The 24,761-nt window shown below is 48.5% G+C and overlaps 1 protein-coding gene across 2 annotated transcripts in view; it reads left to right on the top strand.

Annotated features, from left to right (window-relative positions):
- Nucleotides 1-17,216: 17,216 nt before the first annotated feature.
- CMKLR1 (chemerin chemokine-like receptor 1) overlaps nt 17,217-24,761 on the top strand; it is a 55,056-nt gene continuing 47,511 nt past the window's right edge. Inside the window, exons 1-2 of one of the 2 annotated variants that reach the window (XM_055322693.1) lie at nt 17,217-17,247; nt 17,371-17,508. The gene's annotated coding sequence lies outside the window, so the exon portion shown is untranslated. Of the gene's footprint in view, nt 17,509-24,761 lie in introns of both variants that reach the window. The other variant, XM_055322694.1, reaches the window with a different exon arrangement.

Here is a 24,761-nt window from a genome sequence, read left to right as displayed (position 1 = left end):
AGAGTTTATTTATTTATTTGTTTGAGAGAGAGAGAGAGCACAAGCAGGGGGAGGGGCAGAGGGACATGTTCACAAAAGTGTGCAACTATTACCACAACCAATTGTACAGCATCTTCATTGCCGCAAAAATAAAATCTTGGGCAGCCCGGATGGCTCAGCAGTTTAGCGCCACCTTCAGCCCAGGGCCTGACCCTGGAGACACGGGATCGAGTCCCACGTCGGGCTCCCTGCATGGAGCCTGCTTCTCCCTCTGCCTGTGTCTTTCTCTCATTCTCTCTCTCTCTGTGTGTCATGAATAAGTGAATAAAATCTAAAAAAAAAAAAGAAATAAAAAATAAATCCTTTATGCATTAGCAGCCATTCTTCATTCCCCTCCAACCCTGGACAACCACTAATCTAGTTTCTGTCTCTGTAGATTTGCTGCTTCTTGATATTTCATATAAGTGGAAGTACGCTATATGGTCTTTTGTGTCTGGCTTCTTCCACATAGCATCATATTTTCAAGGTTCATCCTTGTCGTATTGTGTGTCAGTACGTCTTTTCTGTTCTATAGCCGAATAATTTGTTACACGACTACCAAGTTTCATTTATTCTACTTCTTGGCCATTATGAGTAACAGCGCTATGAACATTTGTATATACATTTTTGCGTGGATGTATATTTTCATTTTTCTTGGGTGTGTGCTGAGAGTGGAATGCTGGGTCATATGGTAACTCTGTTTTCTTCTTTTGAGGAACTGCCAGACTGGCTTTCCAGAGTGGCTGCGTCATTTTGCATTCCCACCGGCAGCCTAAGAAGGCTCCCATTGCTCCACATCCTCTCTAGCACTTGTTATTACAGCCATCCTAGTGGGTGTGAAGTGGTATTTCACTGTGGTTTTGATTTGCATTTCCCTAATGACTAATGATGTTAAGCATCTTTTCATGTGCTTATTGGCCATTTGTATATCTTTTTTGGAGAAATGTCTGCTTAGATCAGTTGCCTGCTTTTTAAAATTTTTTAAAAAAATATCTATTTATCTGAGAGAGAGAGAGCACAAGCTAAGGGAGGGGCAGAAGGAGAGGGAGAGAATCCTCAAGCTCCATTGAGCACAGAGCTCAACATGGGGCTTGATCCCAGGGCCCTAAGATCATGACGTAGGCTAAAATCAAGAGTCAGATGCAACTGAGCCACCCAGGCACCCTTCATTTGCCCACTTTTAAATGAGTTATTGAATTGTTTTTTTATTGAGTTACCAAAGTTCTTTTATATACTAGATACAAGCCCCTTATCAGATATGCAACTTGCAAATCTTTTCTCCCATTCTGTGGATGGTCTTTTCACTTTCTTGCTGATACCCTCTGAAGCACAGAATTTTTAAATGTTTATGAAGTTTCAAGAAGATTTTCAAGAAATCGTTTTATGATACGATTTAAGTTTCATACGAGTGTGCCATGATTTCCTTACCAGGTTCAACCTGTCGTTGAACCCTCAAATTGTTTTCAGCTTCTTTGCTATTATCCATCATGTTAAGTTATATATCTGTAGGAATAAATCTTTGTGCACAATTCTTATGGTCTCCTTAGGACAGACTTTTAGAAGTGTAACTACCCTGCACAAGGGTGTGAATTCTTTTACGACTCTTGGCCAGTTGCCTTTCCAAAAAGCTCCTGTCCCCATGTGCCCTCCTCTGCCCACCACCCTCCCCTACCATGCATTTAAGTGCCTGTTCACTGTGTCCTCTGGTCCTATTATTTATGAAGGAGACTCCTTTACTGCATTCACTGAATTTCACTGAATTATAAGATGTATGTGTTTTCTAGCCGGTCTGGGCTCAGCTGCACTTGTTTGGGGAGAGAATTTTAAGGTCCACAAGAGGTAAGTAAGTCCAGGGAGAAGGGATGGCTAATTCAATCTCAGAATATCTTCCAGGAGAAGCAGTTTCAGTATTTGTGTGCAGACAACAGCTGTCTGGGAGAAGAAAACATCTATCTCCTTTGTGCAGTTCCTCAGGGAAGCTGCTTCAGTGCATACGGTGGGAAAGGCAATCCTGAGAACACGGCTGGCTAGCAGTGGACACCCTTGAGTGTCAGTGGCCACTCTTTCTGGCCTGTACCATTCATTTACTTCTCCCTTCCTGGTAACAAAAAAAGAAACCGTTCAAGTTATCTGCAAATTCCAGCTTAGTGGGGGTCTGACCATCCAGGAAATCTGATCATCAGGCAGTCTGGCAGTCTGTAGCTTCAAAGAGTCATTCCGTGATCGATTAATCCAGAAACCTCCAGAACCTATCAGGCCCCCGCCATTGTACTAGGCATTAGGGACATAGATATGGATCAGATTTGCAGTCTCATGTTTATAACCATTTGAGGTTCTGGAGGTCTTTGGAAAATGAAAATGTTGGATGTCCTCCTAAGAAAACCTTGTACGCTCACACATATAATCTTGTGTGTATAGCCCACCTCACAGATCATCCGTAGATTCCTTGGTGTTGGGGGGAGGTGCTCAGAACCATTATTATCTTCTAATAAATGAAGGAAAGATGCCATTCTCATGTTTGTGTCATTACAATTATGTAATACCTTGAAGCTCGCCTCCCAAGAGGATTTCCTTCCTCTTGCTGCAGGATTGATTTGTAGACTTTGACGTTAGTTTCTATGTGTGGGCTATTTGAAGATTTGCAGCTTCAGCAGAAAGTCCCACAGGCCTGGTCCCAGTCCTCACGGAACTTGCAATCCAAGGAGGAACTCCTGTCCTTACTTGATCTGGCCTACCATGGGGACATTTGTCCAATCTCAGCACGGCATTCGTCCTCTGGCTCTCCCTGACAGCGTGTCGGGAAGAAATAAGAGTGGACAAGCTGAAGAGACAGGCAGGTGGCAGTGGCATCAGGGTGCCTGGATGTCGCCAGTCTTGGTGACCCCCAGTCAAGACAGGGACTGTGGGGGGCTGAGTCCAGCCCATTCATTAGATGACGTCAAGGCCCAATTAGGGTTTTGGGAACAAGTACTCCTGGTATAGTGGAAGCCAGGACGACATCTGTGGGCATGGAATGAAGAAACCAAGGGGTGTGGCCACCAAGATCCTCAGGATTTGGGAGGCCCGTAAATCCTTTTTTGCGCTGTTTTCCATACCACCCAACCAAAACCCCACCAGGCCAAGGAGGAAGGAGGGAGAGGACCAGACCAGAAGACATCTTTCTTTCTGGGGTGAATAATTCACAAGTGTCCTTTGCTGAATTCCAGATCAGCTCTTGCCGCCCCCCCCCCCCCGCCCCCATGTCCTTTCTATTGCCCCAACACCGCACAAAAGGAATATGAAGCATGCTGAACCAGGAGGCAGCCAGCTGCTATGGGGCAGATGCTAAAGCAGCACAGAGAGAAATCTTATCAAGGAACCCCCAATGTCTCAGTGCCCTGGAATGGGGCTGTCCTAGAACAGGCAAGCCTGGGAAAACAGAGGAGGGCTTTGATTTGGATGCAGGCTAGCTCCTGCAATGTTTCTGCTCCTATGACTGTGGACGTCTCATGAGTCCTGGGTACCTCTGGGAAGCCAAGGGAAGCTACGGACCCTCTCTCTGTACACTACTATTGCAAATCACTTGAAGAAGCTTTGGAACCATTAGAGTTCAACTGTGGGTTGCAAGGGGTTCCTGGAAAGCGCATCTTAACTTGGGTGGTCCACCGAGAGAGATGAAAAGTCTCTGTACTGCAATCATTGCCATTAAAGGTCATAATGATAAAAATCAGGCAAATTGTTTCTTAAAGGGCCAGATAGTCAATATTTTAGGCTTCGCGAGCCTTACAGTGACTCATCATCATCAAAACTACTCAGCTCTGCCAATTGTCGCAAGATGTAAATGAATTGGCGTGGCTGTGTTCCAATAAGACTTTATTTACAAAAACAAGCAGTGGGCCAAATTTGTCTCATGGGCTATAGTTTTCTGAGCCCTGATAGTAATAGCCAGTGCTTAGGAATACTTAACCACGAGCCAGGAGCTGAGCTATGTGTTTGTATTATTACCCCCATTTTACAGATGAGAAATCAATGTTAGGGACATTTTATAACTTGCTCAAGGTCACTCAGCTGGTAGCTGATGGAGCCTGGATTCCGATTTCATTGCTTTGATTGTGTAAGACGGTCACAAAAAGTGTTATGAAGGATTGGGGACAGGAGATGATGATAGACCTTTATTGAGATTCTGCTCTATGCCAGGTGCTATGCTAAGTGCCTCATATGGGTTAACACCAGTTACGCCCACCACAACTCACTGTGACTAATATTACCTATGAGAGGGAACTGAGGCACAGAGAGGTTGAGCCACTTGCCTTAGGTCACACAGCTGGTAATTGGCGGCAGGGGGATGGGGTGGGGCAGGATTCAAACCCATGCTGTGCTCTCAAAACCACCCTCACCGCAGTCAGGTTGCTATGTTGAAGCTCTCAGGCTGCAATAATATTCCCTCCAGCATCTGGTAGGACATCCCCAATGAGAAAACAGTCCTGGGTCAGACTTCTGGGCCCCCTACTTGTCAGTTGTTACCTCATTAGCCCCAGTTGATGGTGGCAGCATGGTCTTAGGAGACTCTTGTTTAGCTAGGGTTTACCAGCTGCTCAGATATTTGCAGAGCTGTTACCGTCAAGGCCCAATTAGGGTTGTGGGTCCCCAGCTGTGGCCCTACAAGGTGGGGCTGCTCTGAAGAGCCACGTTGGGTGGGAGTAGGTGGATGAGCACAGACTGGGTAGCCCGTGGGGGAAACGCCAGGGGCCCCAGGGTGCCTGGAAGACCTGTCAGTTGAGGGGGATCTGAAGCCTGGGACCGCTGGGTATCACCCACCCGTGCCGGGGCCACAGCCCCCACGCCTCCTGTCTCTCCTCAGAGGCGGCTGGCTGAGTTCTGGGCTTGCCTCTGAGTCAGAGGCCCAGGCAGGAAAATAAACTTTCTGTACTAAGGAGAGGAGGGAGCAGCTCACTTTTCAAAAATAGGAGAGGCAGCTCTGTTGCTATGACGAATTTCTTGTGTTGCTCCATGTTTTTGAAATTTTTACATTTTTTTTATGACCCACATAAAAAGGTACATACAGGCTCCTTATAAAAATACATGGGAAAATCTCCATCTTATGCCTGATCTGAGTGAGATTCAAGGAGCTTTGGGGCCAGGAGACCTTGTAAAGCTTTGAAGGCTTCTGGATCTCTGACATTTGGGGGAACCCCACCCCACATCATGGCAAACCTCAAAATGTCCCTACAGATCCCATTACACATATGCATTTCTTATAAAAAATACTTGAAAAGGCTTTAAAAGAATTCATACAATAAGGATTTTCCTCTTTTTTTAAAGAATAAATTATTCAGTGTGTTCTTGTGATTTGGGCTTTTCTATTTCTAAAGACACAGGTGCTGTGGACTAGCAGCACTCACTAGTGTACGGTAGATAGTTCAGCAGATATCTATTAATTTGGAATTTTCAGCTGCCTTTCAGGACTCTGGAATCAGTGCGTTTGCAGTTTCAGGTTCCAAATATCTAGGGAGGCCCTCGACGAGCTCATGGACTTCTAGTTCTGGGCCTTATGCGAAATGGGAGCAGTTCAGGAGGAGACGTGCAGAAAGGGGTCGGGGAGGGAGAGGATGATAGAGCAAATGGGGCAAAACAGCAGTAATCAGTGACTTTGGGTGATGGTATAAGGGAGTTCCTTGTACTACTTACTGTTGCTTCCTTTCTGTGATTTTAAAATGATATCAAAATTAAAAATGAAAACGTCTGGGGGCACCTGGGTGGCTCAGATGGTCAAGTGTCTGCCTTCAGCTCAGGTCATCATCCTGGGGTCCTGGGATTGAGCCCTGAGTCAGGCTCCCTGCTCAATGGAGAGCCTGCTTCTCCCTCTCCCTCTACCCCTCCCCTGCTTGTGCTCTCTCTGTCTCTCTCTCTCAAATAAATAAATAAATAAATCTTAAAAAAAAGGAAAAGTGTCCCCCCACCCCCACCCAGCCCTGCTTAGGTGGTGGCAGTGGGTGAGGGATCAACAGATTAAGGCAAAGCTTTCCAGCTGGCTCAGATAGAGTCCAGGAGGGGCAGCAGGGGCTTGAGGGGTGTGGCTCCATGTTCCCCATCCTCTCCAGCTGAGCAGGTGCTTTTTCTTTTCTTTTTTTTTTTTAATTTTTTTTAATTTATTTATGATAGTCACAGAGAGAGAGAGAGAGAGAGAGAGAGAGAGAGAGAGAGAGGCAGAGACACAGGCAGAGGGAGAAGCAGGCTCCATGCACCGGGAGCCCGACGTGGGATTCGATCCCGGGGTCTCCAGGATCGCGCCCTGGACCAAAGGCAGGCGCCAAACAGCTGCGCCACCCAGGGATCCCCCAGGTGCTTTTTCATATGTCTTTATATTTTAGGGGATCCCTATCAAGCCTTCTGGAAAAAAGAGGTCTTCTGTAAAGGAAGCTGAGGGACGCCTGGGTGGCTCAGTGGTTGAGCATCTGCCTTTGCCTAGGGTTGTGATCCGGGGGTCAGGTCATGATCCTGGGGTCCTGGGATTAAGTCCCGCATTGGGCTCCCTGCAGGGAGCCTGCTTCTCCCTCTACCTATGTCTCTGCCTCTCTCTGTGTCTCTCATGAATAAATAAATAAAATCTTTAAAAATAAAAAATAAAAAGGAAGCTGAAGACCTGTGGCTGTGGAAGTACTGGAGGACAAAGGCAGGTCTAAGGACCTAAAGAATCTGAGTCCATTGATGCTGGAGGCCTTGGGTTTTTCTCTTCTTGGGTTTTTCCTTCCTTCCTTCTTTTTCTTTCTTTCTTTCTTTCTTTCTTTCTTTCTTTCTCTCTCTCTCTTTCTTTCTTTCGATTTCATTCATTGATTTGAGAGAGAAAAAAAAAGCATGCATAGAGTAAGGGGCAGAGGGAGAGGGAGAAACAGACTCCTTAATGAGCCGGGAGCATGATGACAATGACTCTGACTCGGGGCTCCATATCTGGACCCCAGAATCATGACCCAAACTGAAGGCAGACACTTAACCCACTGAGCCATCCTCTGCCTTGGGCTTTTCTAACAGTGAAGGCAAAAGAGGCCAGGTCCCTGGTTGTAAATTGGTGGGTGAGGAGGAAGGGGGAGGGAAATGGGGGTCGGGGAGAAGAAGTGGCCCAGATGGCAAATTAAACTCTTACTACTGCTACCTCACAAGCCAGCACTCAGCACTTGCCAGCTGCTGCTCTAGGAGCTTTACAAGCACTAACGCTAATCCTACAATACCCTGCCAGGCAGGTACTGTTACTGTCAGCATGTTACAGAGGAAGAAACCGAGACTCAGAGAGGTGAAGTCACTCTCTCAAGGTCACGCAGCCAGGGAGTGGCAGAGCTAGGATGCACACCTGGACACCTGGTTAGTGTGGCTTTACTTCCTCCGTGTTAACAACACAGCCGGAACAGGGACTTTGGTGAAATGATGCAGGGCCAGAGCCAGGAGCGAGGGAGGAAGGAGATGGGCTTTTAGAAATGACCCACGGAGTTATGGCAACACCATATATTAAGCACTTACTCTGAGCCTTCTCCCATACACACTACATGCATCATCTCAGAGGATCCTCCAATGCAGCTCTGCAAGGGTGGAATTACCATTTTCCATTTTGAAGAAAGAGTAAGTGAAGCCCCGAGAGGGCCAGTATCTTACTCAAGTTCACATAGCAAGTGGCAGAGGTGGGATTCAAATCCAGTTTTTTCTGACCTGAAAAGTCAGTATTCTCTCTCTCTTTCTCTCTCTCTCTAAAGATTTTATTTATTTGTTAGAGAGAGAGAGAGAGAGAGTATGAGCTGGGGAAAATGGGCAAAGGGAGAGCAGGGAGCCTGATGCAGGGCTTGATCCCAGGACGCTAGGATCATGACCTGAGCCAAAGGCAGACACAGTCTCATTGTGAGTGTATAGAAATGCCACTGATTTCTGGGCATTGATTTTGTATCCTGCCACATTGATGAATTGCTGTATGAGTTCTAGCAATCTTGGGGTGGAGGCTTTTGGTTTTTTTTTAAATTTTATTTATTTATTCATAGAGACACAGAGAGTGAGAGGCAGAGACACAGGCAGAGGGAGAAGCAGGCTCCATGCAGGGAACCCGACATGGGACTCGATCCCGGGTCCCCAGGACCACACCCCGGGCTGCAGGCGGCACTAAACCGCTGCGCCACCGGGGCTGCCTTCTTTTGGGTTTTCTATGTACAGTATCATGTCATCTGCAAAGAGGGAGAGTTTGACTTCTTTTTTGCCAATTTGAATGCCTTTTATTTATTTTTTGCCTGATTGCTGAGGCTAGGACTTCTAGTACTATGTTGAATAGCAGTGGTGAGAGTGGACATCTCTGTCATGTTCCTAATCTTAGGCAATTCCATTTACAATTGCACCCAAAAGCATAAGGTACCTAGGAATAAACTGAACCAAAGAGGTGAAGGATCTATACCCTAAAAACTATAGAACACTTCAAACTAATTTGAAACACTTCAAACTACAGAGCACTTCAAAGAAATTGAGGAAGACACAAAGAGATGGAAAGATATTCCGTGCTCATGGATTGGAAGAATTAATATTATGAAAATGTTTATGCTACCCAGGGCAATTTACACATTTCATGCAATCCCTATCAAAATACCATGGACTTTCTTCGGAAAGTTGGAACAAATAATCTTAAGATTTGTGTGGAATCAGAAAAGACCCTGAATAGCCAGGGAATATTGAAAAAGAAAACCAGAGCTGGGGGCATCCATCACAATGCCAGATTTCAAGTTGTACTACAAAGCTGTGGCCATCAAGACAGTGTGGTAGTGGCACAAAGACAGACACCTAGATCAATGGAACAGAATAGAGAATCCAGAAATGGGCCCTCAACTCTATGGTCAACTAATATTTGACAAAGCAGGAAAGACTATCCACTGGAAAAAGGACAGTCTCTTCAATAAATGGAGCTGGGAACATTGGACATCCACATGCAGAAGAAGGAACCTAGACCATTCTCTGACACCACACACAACGATAAACTCAAAATGGATGAAAGATCTAAATGTGAGACAAGAATCCATCCAAATCCTAGAGGCGAACACAGGCAACACCCTTTTTCAACTTGGCCACAGCAACTTCGTGCAAGATACATCTATGAAGGCAAGGGAAACAAAAGCAAAAAGAACTATTGGGACTTCATCAAGATCAAAAGCTTCTGCACAGCAAAAGAAACAGTCAACAAAACTAAAAGACAACCTACAGAATGGGAGAAGATACTTGCAAATGACATATCAGTAGTATCACGGTCTATAAATAACTTATTCAACTCAACAGCAAAGAAACAAACAATCCAATCATGAAATGGGCAAAAGACATGAACAGAAATCTCACAGAGGAAGACCAGACATGGCCAACAAGCACATGAGAACATGTCCCGCATCACTGGCCATCAGGGAACTACAGATCCAAACCCCCATGAGATACAACCTCACACCAGTGAGAATGGGGAAAATTAACAAGACAGGAAACCACAAATGTTGGAGAGGATGCGGACAAGGGGGAATCCTCTTGCACTGTAGGTGGGAATGTGAACTGGTGTAGCCACTCTGGAAAACTGTGTGGAGGTTCCTCAAAGAGTTAAAAATAGAGCTATCCTATGACCCAGCAATTGCACTGCTGGGGATTTACCCCAAAGATACAGATGTAGTGAAAAGCTGAGATACCTGCACCCCAATGTTTCTAGCAGCAGTGTCCACAATAGCCAAACTGTGGAAGGAGCCTCGGGGTCCTTCGAAAGATGACTGGATAAAGATGATGTGGTCTATGTATACAATGGAATATTACTCAGCCATTAAGACACGACGAATACCCACCATTTGCTTCGACGTGGATGGAACTGGAGGGAATTATGTTGAGTGAAGTAAGTCAATCGGAGAAGGACAAACATATGGTTTCATTCATATGGGGAATATAAAAAATAGTGAAAGGGATCATAGGGGAAGGGAGAGAAAATGAGTGGGGAAAATCAGAGAGAGTGACAAAACATGAGAGACTCCTAATTCTGGGAAATGAACAAGGGGTAGTGGAAGGGGAAGTGGGCGGGGGGACAAGGTGACTGGGTGATGGGGACTGAGGCGGGCACTTGATGGGATGAGCACTGGGTGTTATACTATATGTTGGCAAATTGAACTCCAATAAAAAATATGCATATTAAAAAAATAAAAAGAAAACAACAAAAACCAAAACAAACAAACAAAAAACAAAGGCAGATGCAAAAGTCTGTGCTCCTGACCACCAGGCTGAACCACGAAAATGCAACGGCTTTGGTGCTTCTGATCTGTTTCCAGTAGTTCACAGAAAGCTGGCCCTGGGGAGGCAGGTGCAGGCATGGAGGCTGGCTTAGTTCATCAAACATTTCCAGTGCCGGGTCAGGTCCAGTGCTGGCAATTGGTGGTCCAGTGCTGGTAATTGGTGGTCCAGTGCTGGTAATTTGGTCTCCAGGGGTGGAGACAGATGTGTACATGACAAAATGAAAAGGCAGTGTGATTTGAGAAAGGATGAATGTTAGCCAAGTACAGATTCCCCTGGCAGAAGGGGTGATCAATCTTCTCATGTAGGTGGGAAGGGGAGAGGCAACCCTGGAAGGCTGACTGGGGGAGAGGACATTAGCAGTCGGCTTTGAAAGATGACCAGGTTACCGGGCAGCCGGATACAGGATGGTGAGATAGGGTGTTTCTGGCAGAAGGGGCAGCTTGAGCACAGGTGCAGAGATTTGGAGCTGCATGGTGGGGTCAGAGTAGAAGGAGGGGAAGGGGTGGCCATGAAGCTGGAGATATGGGCAGGGCAAGGCTACGGAATACGTGTGTGTGTGGGTATCAGAAGTGGAGAAGTTCTCTGGGAACTGGGAGGATTGGTTGCTCGGGACTTGCTGTGTAGCTTCGAGCAGCTGCTAACCCTCTCTGGGCCTCTGTTCTACCCTCTGGAAAATGGAAGCTTTCCCAGACCTGGGGAACTGGCCAGCTTGGGTTTGAGAAGGGGTCTCAAGCCAGCTCTAAGCTCCTCCCATCGCCATCCTGGAGCAACCTATTGGTGCCCCCACTCCTCCCAGGCATCCAGGGTGGTCTCCCCCCACCCCTGCAAACCTCTGTTCCAGTAGGACGACCTGGGCTGGGTGGGCAGGGTCCTGCACACAGGGGAGCAATGGGCCTTATCCACAGCCCCCCCCACCCCCAGCTAGGACATCCTTCCCCCTGGTCTCACACCCGCCCCCCAACTCCCTCTCAATGATGTTAACCCTTCCCAGCCTGGACAGAAGCCCAGGGGCCTGGATTCTTGCCAAGCAGGCAAAATCAACTGGGCTGCCAGCATCCTCCTACCCCTTCCTCCTTCTCAGTTCCTAAAAGTCAACTTCCCACTTCTGTGCTCCTTCCCTCCACCTCAGACAACCTCCAGGCTGTGGGAGGAACCCTCCTTCCCCTTCCCTCCCTGAGCCTGGTCTGCAGGACAGGAGCGTTAAGTCTCATCATTACCTGAACACATACTGCACAGACACACATCCTGTTTCCAATAACATTTTTGGCTGAGGGCTTTACAAATGTCTGATGGCGCTTGGCACAGTGTTCAATTCTCCCATCTTGGTAACCCTGCAGGCCTCTCAGTGGTACGGAGCCAGAACTTGGCCGTCAAGAGGAAGTCTTTGGGAACATGGCCCAGATGGTCCAAGGAGGTTGGTCATCCATCTGTTCATTCATTTAACAAATGTTTATTGACTGGGTACTAGGTGCCTAGCACCAGTCCTGGCCCCCGTGGAGCTTTATGTGTGGATACGGAGACGGATGGTATATTCACAATATGAATGATCGTTGCATCACAATTGAGGTTGCTGCTATAGTGCAGGAAAGGTGCTACAGGGATGAATGACAGGGGCACTAACCTATCTTGGGAGTCCAGAGAAAGTGACATTTCAATCAACATTTGAAGGTTTGGGCCTTCAAGCCATCTTTCAGCTTTGCCATCCCTTTAATTTTCTCCTTCCTGGGAGATGAGGTTATGTACTGGGGAGCCATGGAATGTTACTGAGCAGGGGTGTGATCTTGAACAAAATGGAACGGCAGGAAGGTGGCTCTGGTAGTGCCATAGGGATGATTAGAGGGCCTGCATTTGGGAATGTCAGCCTTTCCTAGGACAGGAAAATGCTCCAACATTCACTGAGCGCTGCATGCCAGACTCTGTTCTGAACACATGTGTATCAGCTCTTTTCATCTTTCCAGCAATGGTCTGAGGTAGGTCTTTTATTACTCCCATGTGCAGATGAGAAAGAAAGTCTTCCTCTCTGATACAGAGAGGATAGGAGATTGTGCAAGGTCACACAGCTAGCAGGTGGAGCAGGGGCTCAAACCTTCTGTCTGCCACCAAGGTCAGTGCTCTGAGTCTCTTGCAATCATTTCCTTTATTGCTGCTCCACAAATTATCACAAATCTTGTAGTTTAAAACAACACATATTTATACTCCTACAGTTCTGGAGGTTAGAATTTCAGAATGAGTGTGAAGGGGCTACAATCAAGATGTGATGTCGGCAATGCTGATTCCTGCTGGAGGCTTCATGGAGAATCCACTCCTTGCACCTTCCAGGGTGGAGGCTGCTTGTATTCCTTGGCTTGTGGCCACATCACTGAGACGACCGCTTCCTGCCTCATCCTACTGCCTTCTCCCTCCTCTGACTACCTGCCTTCCCCCCTCGATTACCCTGGGCTCACCTGGACAACCGAGGATAATCTCCCCATCTCAAAGGGCACAATTTCCTCACATCCATGACTTAATCACATGAGCATCGAATGAACCAGAGATGATAAATGACTTGCCCAAGGCCACAGAGCCAGTCATCGGTTGAAATGGAGCTCATTCCAGTGTGGTCTGTCCACATTTTAAGTAAAATCCAAAGTAGGCACACTTTGGATTTACAGGGAATCTTTCATGTCACAGAAAGTATCCTCCCAGGGTTTCTGTGGTTTGAGAGCCTCTCTGGTGAACCTCGTTTCACAACTGATAATCAAGGAGAACGAGGAAACCATTTGCTTTAAACTAGAGTGTTGGGAATCTGTGAACACTAAAAACCAGAGACAGATACCAAGGGGTGTGGGAGCTAAGACAAGTTTATCTACACTAGGGTTGGCCAATACGTGGGACAGGATGAAGCAGAGCTGACAGGCTGACATGGGCCCTCTAGTCTCCTAGGCCAATGGGATGGGCTTTTATTGGAGGACAGAGTGGGATGAAACAGGCAAAGCCCCTCCTTTGGGTACAAGGCAGGCCTTGCTAATGGGTCACTGTTCTCTTTCCAGCCAGATCTGGATGTGGCCTCACATTCCCTTTAGCAAAGAGCTCCAGGATTCTAGAACCAACCAACTAGATTTGAGTATAAGCTAAAGCTTGATCTGCCATCTTGGAGCTACATGGAGTTTCCAAGGAAATATAACACAGGCTTCTGGGCCACCACCTCCCTCAGAGGTCCCAGTGTCCCAGTGCTAGGCCTCAGATTTCAGAATCCTATTTGAAAAAAATAACAACTCCCCCGACCCCACCTGCAACCCTTTCTATACCAAGGAAGAAAAAGCCAAACTTCTCAGCTATGTTAAGAACAGTGGCCAAAGGAAGACCTGTCACCGACTTCTGACTGGCCGGGGCAGCAGGTCTCTTCTGTTCCTCACCGGCGACCGGGTAGGGCTGGGTGCTCTGCCCTCTACCTTGGGCACCCAGGGGCCCCTCCGCTGCCCTGGAGCCCCGAGGCCTCACACTGTCAGATCTATGTCAGAGGATAAAACCCAAACCTCATTACAGCCTTGGGTGGGCTTTGGAAGCTGCGCAGGGGAGGGGGCGGGCTGTGGGAGACCTACTCCAAGAGGGAGGAAGGGGAGATTTCCAGAAATCCATCTAGACCTGGGTTCACCCCGCTAGGCTCCCCTGCCAGGATATCCTGAGTGTGTGAGATCTTCCTCAGAGGTTACCTCCCTGTCTCCTCTGCCTCCTCCTCCCCTCCTCCTTCTCTTCCCCTCACCCTCCATCTCTTCCTCCCCTCCCCTCCTTTTTCTCTCTTCTTCCCCCTCCCACTCCTCCTCTCCCCTCTTCCTTTTTCTTTTTCCTCCTCCTCCATCCCTTCCTCCTCTTCCCATCTCTTCTCCCTCCTCACTTTTCCCCCCCTCTTCCCCTCCTCCATCTCCTCCTCTCCTCCTCCTCTTTCTCATCCCCTCCCCCTTCATTCCCTCCTCCTCCCCTCCTCTCCTCTCCCTCCTACACTTCCTCCTCCCCTCCCCCTCCTCCCTCACTCCTCCCCCCTTCTCTTCCCCCTCCCCACCCAATCCTCCTCAATCTCCAGCAGAGAAGGAAACTGGCTCAGAGAGGCCAGAGGACTTGCCCCAGCCGCCCAGCTCACACAAGTGGAAACAGGCATTGGGTCCACTCTGCGCTGGTTTCCGAGCCCCTGCCCCTGATGCTACTCCATGGACGTGTTCTGGATCCAGGATTTATTCCTAATGGAATAATGGAACCACTGTATCAGTGGTTCCTAAACTTGAGCAAGCATCAGAATCCCCTGGCAACTTTTGAACACACAGCTCACCGGGCCTGCCTGCAGAGGTCTGGTTCCCAAGGTCTGTGGACAGACCTGGTTTGAGAGCTTGAATTTTTAACCCCCTCCCCAGCAAGGGGCAGCAGTGGGCCCAGAACCCATGCTTTGAGAGCCACCGGGCTCTACTAATGACACACCTTTAGATGGTGGTGTACACGGTGCACAGGGCCTCTATCGCATTGTGGAAATATCCTCATCTTTGGACCAGGACACTGTGGGGCTGCTGCCCTGCTGCTAACTGCTGGGTGACCTGGGATGTGTCCCTTGCCTTCGCTGGGTCCAGTGTTCCCATCTGTACAGGAAGGGTGGGATGAGATGCTCTTGGTCCCCTGGGCAAGCCTGGCAGAGCAGGGATGGGAGGGGTCTAGAGTCAGGCTGGGTCTGACTTCCGTCTCTAGGGAGCTGTGTGACCTTGGACAATGACTTAACCTCTCTGTGCTTCCACTTAGTATCCAGAAAATGAAAGAGATGATAGTTTCTGAGTGTCAATGTCACTGAACTAACAGCTGAGGATGGTGGGGAGAGGAAGGAGAGGTTCTAAGGTCAGGGTGGTGAAGGACATATTCCCACACCTGCCCAAGCCTAGAGGTCTAAAGAGCAATCCCCCCATCCTCTCTCCATCTTCCCTTCTCCCTTCCTTCCCCCATCTCTTTCTCTTTCCTAGTCCTTCTCCCTCCCTCCCTCCCTCCCTCCCTCCCTCCCTCCCTCCCTCCCTCCCTCTCCTCTCTCTCTCTCTCACCTTCTCCCCTCCCTTCCCTCCTCCCCTTCTTCTTTTCCATCCTACACAAGTTATTTTTGGCAGCCTTAGCTTTCGAATGAGACAGACCTGGGTTCAGCCAGGCTCTGTCTCTGTAGCCCCATCTGGGTGCCCTTGGCAAAACAGCTTCCCCCCCAAGGCCCCAGCATTCTCATCAGTAAAACAGGTGAACCACATCTCCTCAGTGTCGTTGGGGGCTCACTTGACTTATTTCGTGGAAAGCCCCTGGCACAGGGCCATGCACACAGTGGGTACTTGCTGTTACTTCTTTCGTCTGGAGGCCGAGGGCTGGGCTCTGGAGCAAGACAGTCTGGGTGGAATCACAGCTCTCCCACCTAACAGCTGTGTGGCTTAGGGCACCTGACTTAACCTTTCTGTGTCTCAACTTTGTCATTGGTAAAATGAGGGCAGAAATGGTACCAACTTCGCAGGGTCGCCCTGAGAATTAAGGAGCAAGGAGCCAGCACACTGTCTGGGTGTCAGCTCTTGTGTTTATTCTGCTGCTGATGCAATCATGCGGACAGTGAGCCAGGCACCAGGCTTCGTGCTGGGGCCTGAGCAGGGGACAATTCCCTTCCCAACAGAGTTTCCAGTGCAAGGGAGAGAGATGCTCTAACAGGAGGGGACACTCCTGTGGCTGTGATAGAGCCCCAGGGGCCGAGAGCAGAACCCCCAGCGGTGGGAAGGCTCTTGGGGAGGTGGTCCCCAAGCTGAGATTTGAAAAGGTAGCAGGAGACTCTCTGAATAATAAATATATATTCATAGGAATTTTACATAAGAAAATAATTGGACAAGTGTGCCATGGGGTGTATCTTACAGTTAAAAAGATGAAGTGAAACTAACCAATCACCAGGAAAGTGCGGATTCAATAATCCAGAGCTTGCTGCCTATGTAAGTGATGAACTGTCTGTATCCATTTGGGAAACAAAAATTAAATAAACAAACAAACCAGTGCATCGATTCATTGAAATCATGAGCAGCTGTTAAAACAGGGTAAGGTGTGTCCGCGCGCACGCGCGCGCGCACACACACACACACACACACACACACACCTATCACTGAATGAAAAAGCAGGTTACACTATGGTACACGAAGTATGACTGTGCTATTTTCCATTTATATATAGAATGTGTGTGTGTGTTCATACCAAAGTGTTAATGATATTTCCCTCCGGGGAGCAGAGTTTGGGAAGAAAGCAGGATTTATATTTAAACAACACAGGGTCTGAATGTAGTTAAAGGTTTTGATGTATTTTGTCAGACAGCTCTCCAGAAACGGTCTATCAATGTATATTCCAATTATGCATAAGATTTTTGCTTCCCGGTGACATTTACTAAAACCAAACGTTATGAGACGTTTTAATCTTTGTTCATTTGATACTTCAAGGAAAATAAATCTCAGTGCTGTTTTAATTTGCAAAGAAAGGAAGAAGGGAGCAGGAGGTCACGGAGCCGCACCTAGGCGGCCAGGAAGGGCATCCCAGCGGGCGGCGGGGAGAGAGGTGGTGGCCCAGGGTGCTGGGACATCCGGCTGCTCCGGAGGCCCTGGCAGGGAGCGGCCACTTCCCACAGCTGCCTGGGGCTCGCATGTGCTCCTGGTTTGCGCCCAGATGGTGGGCAAGGCTCCCAGCTGGGCTCTGCCCCCAGAGGGGCGGGTCGTCCTCAGCAGGCCCTGCCACCAGGCACCAGCCACCAGCCACCAGCCACCACCCACACGCCCGCCCAGCTGGCAGGCAGGGGCAGCCTCCCCCGCCGCCCCCACTCCAGCAGCTGGCCGCCCCCAGCCTCGGCCAACCCAGTTTCCTGCCCCGCCCTCCCTCTCTCTCCTCCCTCCAGCTGTTTCTCTGGCAGAGTCCTGTCCCATTCAGGACAGCGGCTGCGCTCGCTCGAGGAGCTCAGGACAGCACGAGGTCTCCCACAGAGCCCCCCCCCCCCAGTGAGGGTTGAGGGGGTTCTAGGGGAGGCTGCAATCTGGTGGGGAGCGGGGGGTTCCAGGGCATCTTGAATGAATGGACACATTGCCTTCTGGACAGACAGCCGCAGCCGAAGAAGAACGGTGTGACCGTGACCTCGAGAAAGAAGTCTGGCAACAGGGGGCCCCCTGCACAGCCTACAGTGGCCCGAAGTCCAGGGGAGCCCCTGGGAAGACCTAGGCGGAGACCAGCCACAAGGTATCACGCTCGGCTTTGACATCGCCCAGAGGGGCCAGGAACGGGGGATACCAGTAGAGAGAGGAGGCCCGGGGTTCTGCTTAACATTTAATGTTTGTCGAGATGAAAACATCATTTGCAGGTTTCCGAAGTCGTGCATGCTAATTGTAAGAAACAGCAGGGCCGCCCTACTGTTAAAAGCTCGGTGTTTTCCTTCTCCGAGGCAGGTGCTTCCATCTTACAGGTGTCCTCATTTTACAGGTGAGCGGAGCGGGCTCAGAGAGGGGGAGGCACTGGCCCAGAGCTGCAGAGACCACAAACCGGGTCGGCGGGGGAGGTGGCAAGACTGGCATGAAGCCAGCGACAGCGCAGCCCGCCGCCCTCGCCCCCGGGCTGCAGCTCAGTACAGAGAGGTCCTCACCCGGAGGTGGCCTTTCGGGCGGCCCTCTCCATCGCTCACACGCTCGCTCGCTCACTGATTTATCTCTGATGTTTGTTGAGTGCCTACTAGATGTGGCAGGCGTGTAGAAGTATGTAGGTGTGGACTCACGCACACGTTTCTAACGTCTTGTTGGCACCCCCACCTCGTCCTTCCCCGCAGACTGGGAACTTCTATGTATATTCCTCCAGGACACATTTTAACGGCTGCACAGAAAGGCTCTCCTGGGGTTTATTTAACCCTTCCTCACTGTGGTGGTTTCCTTCTTCCTTTTTTCATTTTTTCCCCATGACTACAAACAGTGCTGTGATGACCGCTCTTGTACCTCATCTTTGCACGTCTGGCCTATGGATACCTTTCCAAAGGCTAAATCACTGAGTCGGAACACTGAGTGCTGTTCTTAAGGTTTGTGAGGCTTCTGGCTGTTTCTCTCAACATTTCTTTATTACTGCTGATTATCCTTGTAATCTTACTGTTCATTTTTCTTTTATGGTTATGCCGGTCAAGTCCGCTCCCACTTTTTTCTGTCGGCATGTTTATCTGTTGATTTTTAAGAGGTCTTTGTATATGAAGGATGGGAACCCTTTGGCAGTGCTGCCAAATCATCATAATCATAACTGCTGCTCCATATAAGTCTGATCACTCCGACCATCTTGTGGTTCAGATAGGCCAGCGAGGAAGTGGCCAGGTTTGGGGGTCTGTCTGTCTTATTTTTTTCCATTAAGAGGCCTGATCCCCAGCTTCCCTTTTGGCAGCCCTTACTTCCTTTTGAAGACTGATCATACCTGCGGTTCTTGCTATCTTTTCTCCTTCCTCCGAACTGGCTCAGAGGAGAGACACTTTCATATGCCTGGGTTGCCGAAATGAATGTAATTGGCCTCCGCTGGTGGGAGGAGGGCGGCTTGGCATTTCCTCAAGAAAGAAGGCTTAACTTAAACCAGGGATGCTCAGGTGGTGGGGTGTCAGGCCCTGAGAAGCCCAAGGAAGAGTTCTCTCTGGTACCCAGGGACCTTCTCTGGACTCTACCAAAACTTCAAGGAATAGGTAAACCTTATCTTGGGCGAGGCACTCCCTTCTCTGGTTTGAGCCCTTTGGAGAGGTCTTTCTCTGGGTACCCAGTCTTGACTGTCTCTTCTGCTAGGCTGGGGGCTCCTTGAGGCCAGATTTGGGGGATTTACTATTCTCTCTGTATCCTCAGTAGGTAGGTGCTTGGTAAATATTTAATGAATAAATAAAGGAACCAGGCCTTGGTTCTACTATCTGCAAGATGGGATGGGAGAGTCGGACAAAATCTCACCCCTTAGGTATTTCTTTAATTAACTCCTCTCAGTTTGCAGACCACTTTACTGCCATGATTTTCTTGAATCTTCGCTATGGTTGTGTGATAAAGGTATTCTTAATATGCCCATTTTACAGATTTGGAAACTGAGCCCCAGGGAGGGGTTCCAACATTAGACCTCCACAAGAGGCAGTGGTACATCATGGCCAGAGTTAGTTTGTTTGGGTAGATTTGAACCCAGTCTGCTCCCTGCCACCGAATGACATAAAATAAGTTATCTGTATGTTCCCATTTCCTCATCTGTAAAATGGGAATGTCATAAAGATTAAATGAGATCACACACGTGGAGCACTTAGCAGAGGGCTTGTCGCGTCATAAGGAGCTCTATAAACACGAGCTATGATTCTATTATCATTTCTATACCACCTGCTGTCTGTACCTTCGACACCCATCTGAGCCAAATAGAAAGTATTATTAATTTCTTTAACAGTGTGTTATTAGTGCTCGGGTTCCCATCAGAGTCCTGAAAAACCTAAAAGCCTATTTCACTTGCTTTGAGCTACACTGCACGAATGTGGTTATTACTGCAAGTAATTACTGCCAGCTTCAAGGCTACAAGGTAGACCTGGGGCTTCTCAAAGTGCAGTCATGGGATTGCTGACATCAGAATAAGCATGAATAATATTATTCATGCCAAATAATCATGAGTATTTCCTAAAGCTTCAGTTTTTTGAACCAGAATCTCCGAGATGAGGTGTGGGAGTCTGCATGTTGCACCAGCTCCCCAGTTGATTCTGATGCACCCCAAAACTTGAGGGCCATGCAGCTAGCGCATATGAACTTCTTTTCTTTTTGCCTTTTGTCCAGGTTTCTGGGTTGTTTATTGCACACTGAGGTTTATTTTTTTTTCCTTTCTAAGCAAGTATCTATGTACTTCTGTGAGTCTACATGTCCTGTGTCAGCAGTTGAGGCCAGGAGGCATGGTGCAGAAGTGAAACTTTATCTTGAAAGTCAGAGTGTGGTAGCCATTACCCAGTGTGTGGGCTTTGGAATTATTTTAAGAAACAGAGCTCTTTCCTCCAATGAAAATATATGGAGGGCTGCAATTGGAAAACAGATAAAAGGTATGTTATTCTAATGGAAATGGAAGTAGAGAGGACCCCGGGCCACAGTTCACAGAACCTCACTTTTACAGCTCGGTGGGGCAGGTTGAAAATGACAAATATACTCCAGATTGGTAAGAGACCAAAATTCTTGAGCTTTGTGGAATTTGCTATGGGAGCTTAGGCAGGGTGTTCTCACTCTCCGGTCATAAGCATCATCACCTTTGTGGACAAAGAGGTCGGATGTTATATTACTCAGGGTAGTAGCTGCAGTAATAAATATACCCAAACATGTACAACGGCTCAAACCAAACAGACGTTTATTATAAGGCAGGTATTTCTGCATGGGGGAGGTCCTCTTCCATGCCTGTCCCTACTGTCCTCTTGGACATCACCACTGATGAAAGACAGCATGGGGGTGGCACATCTGCTTCTTCACTGCCTTCTGCCATAGGGGAGAGCTAGTCATGTGGCCAGTCTAGTCCCAAAGGAGACTGGGAAATGGAGTTCTGGGCAGGGTGGCTCCTTCTCAATTGTATGCTGTAGAAGGGAAGAATGGATTTTTGTGGACAGCTAGTTGTCTCTGCCACAGATATGGTATCCTCTTGGGTCTCTCCCATTCTCTTGATTTTAAGTCTAAACTTTCATTAACATAGAGTTAACAAGGTGATGTTGAATCCACAAATACTTTCCTATCCTCAAGAAAATCCCCATCAGATATACTGAGTAAATGCCCATGTTCCAGACCTGTCAACATGGGTTTCCCTGGAACTTAGGAAACTGCTATTCTCTTTCCCTCCTGGAGAACGGAAACAAGCATAACAATTTTATTGAGCACAGCAAACTTCCTGGGCCCAAGGCTTTCCTAGCCAGTATCTCCCTATATACCTGGAAAGACTTCGTGATTATCATCCCCATTTTATAGGTGAAGAGAATGAGGATCAGAGAGGTAAAGGGACTTGCCCAAGGTCACATACCTTATAGACAAAAGAGCTGGGATTTGAACTCAGAAAGTCCTTGTCCTGTCCTAGGGTAGCATCACACATTGGATGTGTGTGTGCAAGCATATATGTGTGCATGTGCGTGAGTGCATGTGCATGTTTGTGCTTAGGGTAGGGATTTTCCTCAGGCTGTGTTCCCCCAGGGCTGGGCTTGAGGAAGTGGAAGTGCAGGAATCATTGTCCATATCCTTTTTTTTTTTTTTTTAAATTTTTTTTAATTTTTATTTATTTATGATAGAGAGAGAGAGAGAGAGAGGCAGAGACACAGGCAGAGGGAGAAGCAGGCTCCATGCACCGGGAGCCCGACATGGGATTCGATCCCGGGTCTCCAGGATCGCGCCCTGGGCCAAAGGCAGGCGCTAAACCGCTGCGCCACCCAGGGATCCCCTCATTGTCCATATCCTTAGAATGGGCCACACTTGCTGGTCATAAGGCAGCTGGGTGGTTGTCCTGGCCTGGAGGTGCTAAGTGTGTCTAAGTATTACAGCCACTCATCAGACAAAAGGGAAGGGGATGGTGGAAGGACACAGACCCAGGGTGTCGGGATGACACTGATGCTAGGCTGCGTCAGACACATCATGGGTGGTTGGGAACATTTTCCTGCATGAATAAGCCGATGGAGAAATGGAAGTTGCACCAATGTGAGGACTTAAAATGAATTGGACCTAATCTCTGTTCTCAAGGCCCTCGGGGAGGGGAGGCAAATTAGTAGCATGTACTTTCATTTATTCACCCAACAAACATTAACTAGCAGCTGCTATGTGTCTGACACTCCGTGAGGCAGAATGATGAAAAAGACAGGACTCTTCCTGCCCTCATGGAACTTTGGAGGGGCCTATGGGGGTCCTTGCTTTTGCCCCCATTGTAGACAGGGGGAAGGTGAGGCCCTGATTGGTTCAAGGTCACTTGATGGGAGTAGGACCTGGGCTCCTGGTTCTCAGTCCAGATCATCCTTGTTTCCCTGGCTGAGGGAGAGGGAAGCAGGGAAGGTGCCTTCCCAGTCACTTTGGTGCTGCCTGTGGGCATCAGGACATGCTGCCTGTGGGCATCAGGACATGCTGGTTCCAGGCAAAATTAGGAAACCGGTTAATTTACTTCTCTTTTAGAACTTCTATAGTTTTGCAGTGATGGACGCAACAGGATGGAGAAAGTAGAATTTCCTTCCCCTGCTGGGTGGAACGAAGAGGTAGTAATTCTACATAGAAAGAAAAAAAGAATACGTGATTGGCATCAGTTGATGGTGTAATGTAGTCACGACTCTACAGCCACTTGCTGTAGAGTTTAGAGCCCATCTCTGCCCCCTAATCTCCTGTCACCTCAGTGTCCTCCTTTGCAAGGTGGGTGTACTTTTAATGCCTCCTTCACAGCATCCTTGCAGGGTAACACTAGTTAGCATACATAAAGCACAACACAGCACATTGTCAGCTCAATGAAGACATTTCTATTTTTATTCTTAGGAAAGCAGGCATTGAAATTTGCCTTCGCACGTCTGGGTTGATGTGGAAGTCTGGCATCTTGTGATCTTGGATCCCCAGGCTGGAAAAGGTCATTTTGCCACATCTCCTGGCTTTATGCTTCACCCCGTGGAGAAGTTCTGGGCTGGGGTGTTGGGGTGGCTCAGGCCTTGTTCCACCCCGGCTGCTCTGCAAGCTTGGAAGTGTCAGCAGCTGACTCAGCAGGGGGTCAGCTGCTACGCAGACAGCGCGTCAGAATCGGTTCTGCTTTCTTGAGGTTCATGACTCGGGTCCTCTAATCCCAGCCCTGAGGACAACTCTTATGCAAGGAGATGGTTGGGTAAAGCAATTGGTATAAGAGACAATGGCTAGCTTGTTCAGGTTTTCCTTCTGGGACTCAGGGACCGGAAGACAAGAGAATTGGGTTTGGCGTCAGCCACCTGGGTGAGCTCAGGTAAACCCATACCTCTTGAGCCTCAGTTTCTTCATGTCTCAGAGTCGTGGAAAGCACATCTGCACTCAGGAAATGGTCAGGGGTGGCAATTAAGGGCAGGGAGGCATTCGAAATACACCCATCCCTTGTTATCTGCATTTTTTTGAACAGTTGTCAGAATCTATGAATTCTTGAGGATGAGAGGAAGAGCTCAGACAGCCAGTGTAGGAGTTTCCCGTTGCTGCTGTAACAATTGCCGCATGCTCAGTGGCTTAAAACCACACACATGTCTTATCTTACAGTTCTGGAGGTCAGAAGTCCCAAAACAGGTTGCACTGGGCTCGACACAAGGTGTTGGCAGGACTGTGCTCCCTTCAGAGGCTTCAGGGGAGACTCAGCCCTTGCTTTTTCCAGCTTTGAGAGGCTCTTTACACTGCTGGGTCCATGGTCCCTTTCTCTATCTCCAAAGCCAGCAGCAGTGGTTGAGTCCTTCTCACATGGGATTGCTCTGACTTTCCTGACTCCCTTTTTCATTTACAAAGACCTGTGTGATGACACTGGGCCCACCTGGATAATCTAGGATAATCTCTCCCATCTCAAGACGCTTGACTCAATCCCATCTGCAAAGTCCTTTTTGTCAGGTAACTCATTCTCAGGTTCTGGGGGTTAGGACATGGGCATCTTTGGAGGGAGGAGGCATTATTCTGCTCACCACAGTGAGGGACATCTTGAACACTGATCTGCATCTCTTTGTTTCCTGAATTTGGAAATTGAGAGTTCAGATGGCCACTGTCTTAGTTACAGCTGGCTCAGGAGGGCACTAACCAGTCAAAACAGATGTGGGTGTGAGCAGCCCGTGGGGCTGTACCGAGGTGTATGGGTGATCATCAAGCCTGCCTGAGGCCCCAGGCTTTGTCATCATTCATGCTGGATTCAAATTTCTACAAACCCTGTGGCTGTGAGCAAATGAGTCTTCTCATTTGTAAAATGGGATGGCAATGTGCCCTTGATAAGGGTGATGGTTAGGAAGAAATGAAGGTGCCCATGTGTGGAGCATAGTGTCTAGAACCTGGTGAAGGACTCAACATGAACCTCAAGGTGGCTGGGCTTCTATGTCAGGCACTGGTGATTTCTAGAAAGGAGAACCCTTCTGTTTCTGCCCCATGCTGGGGAAAAGTGCTAGCCTGGGTCATGGGCTGTGTGTATCTTGAGGAAAGGGGGTTCATTGTTGGGAATGTGCGTGCCAACGCGGGGGTGGTACCAGGTGCCCAGCCAGGCTTGTGTTCAACTAGAAGGTTCTCAGGTTCTGAAGTGGCTCAAGGGAGGGGCTATCTCGTCCCCTGCAGCTCCCTGTTCTGCTCTTTTACCCATATGGCTCGGTTTCCTCCAATTCTGTCTCTGAGTTTCTCTTTCTGTTCCTAGTTCTGCTACTGATTGCTCCACCCTCTCTGAGTTGTCTGTTTAAACATCCCAAGAGGGACCACTGGATTCATTTAATCCTAGTGGGGTTCAGGTTATCTCTGATGGGTTAATCCCCTCTCGGTTTGGAACCTTCATATCCAGTA

This window comes from Nyctereutes procyonoides, unplaced genomic scaffold, assembly GCF_905146905.1.
Source record: "Nyctereutes procyonoides isolate TBG_1078 unplaced genomic scaffold, NYPRO_anot_genome, whole genome shotgun sequence".
Lineage (NCBI taxonomy): Eukaryota > Metazoa > Chordata > Mammalia > Carnivora > Canidae > Nyctereutes > Nyctereutes procyonoides.
This window is presented reverse-complemented; position numbering and strand designations above follow the sequence as displayed.